Source organism: Galeopterus variegatus, unplaced genomic scaffold (genome assembly GCF_000696425.1).
Source record: "Galeopterus variegatus unplaced genomic scaffold, G_variegatus-3.0.2 Scaffold402, whole genome shotgun sequence".
Lineage (NCBI taxonomy): Eukaryota > Metazoa > Chordata > Mammalia > Dermoptera > Cynocephalidae > Galeopterus > Galeopterus variegatus.
The window spans coordinates 602,287-603,467 of NW_007726513.1; the positions used below are offsets into that span (position 1 = coordinate 602,287).

The following is a 1,181-nucleotide window of genomic DNA, read 5'->3' on the forward strand; positions in this document are numbered from 1 at the left end:
GGGCAGGTCTCAGGGTGCGCCGTGCAGCTTGTACCCCACCTTGCTGACCAGCGCCACTGGGCCTGGCTCCTTCCCCTCAACCGTCGCGTGGAACCAGGCCCCGTGTTCCTAAGGGTTAAACTCAGCTCCACCGGGGTTCAGCTTGAGGAAGCCGTGCTTTGTGAACACCTGAATCTGGACTTCGGTCATTACCAGCCCCTCGTAGAGGTTCTTCAGGTGAGGGTTGTCGTCTTTGATCTCTTCTATGGGAACACACTTTGTTGCCTTCTCCAAAATGTCTGCAACCTCCAACAAGTCCTTGCAGAAGCCCTGAATGCCATATAATTTTGCCTACTCCACCAATTTTTGGCTCCTCTGCTGTAAGTTCTCAGTATCTGCCAAAGCTCGTTTATATTTTTCCATCGTCTCTTTCGGCTGCTCTTCTAACTTGACCTTCTCTTCCAGGAGGATCTTTTCTGTGGAGGGAAGATCTGTCTTCTGTTCATTTTGACCCGTGTCCTCTCCCAAGATCTTGCCATTGTTCTTTTGTTTTGTAGCTGAGAGACAACGCCAAAGCCAGGAGACTGTGCTGCGCCAGCCTCACGCACCCAGCGGCCATGACCGCCGCTGCCTGCACCGTCACTGCGCACGCGCCGTCACTGCGCACGCGCCCGCCGGTTCTAGGACTTTATCATCCCCATGCTGACAACTGTCAGGCACCTCCAGTTCATTCAGTCACCTGCTCAACTTCTCCCTTCGAATGTGTAATAGGCATTTCATAGTTAGCATGTTCAAAACGAACTCTGGATTCTCCCTCCACAAATTTGATCCACCAACAATATTCGCCAAATCAGTTAATGGCAACTCCACCTTCTCAGTTCTTCGGGCCAGAATTTTTGAAATCATACTTGAGTTCCCTCTTTCCCTTGTTCATCTCTATTACCCTTGTCCAAATCCTGATCATATCTCATGTGAATTATAATTCTCCGAATTAGGTTCCCAGCAGTCTATTGTCAAAGCAGTGCCAGAATGGTCCTATTTAAATAAAAAGTGGATTATGTCACTCCTCGGTCTCTAATCTCCCAATGTCTTCCCGTCCTCCTCAGAGCAAAATCCAAGTCCCTTCAAAGGGCCCAGAAACGATGCTCCCACGCCACTGCGTTCTACCTTCCCCTCATATCCTACTGCTCTTGCCTTGGTCT

General features: G+C 50.0%; 1 pseudogene; it reads right to left on the reverse strand.

Moving 5' to 3' along the window:
- LOC103586977 overlaps positions 1–598 on the reverse strand; it is an 821-nt pseudogene extending 223 nt beyond the window's left edge.
- Between the last annotated feature and the right edge of the window lie 583 nt (positions 599–1,181).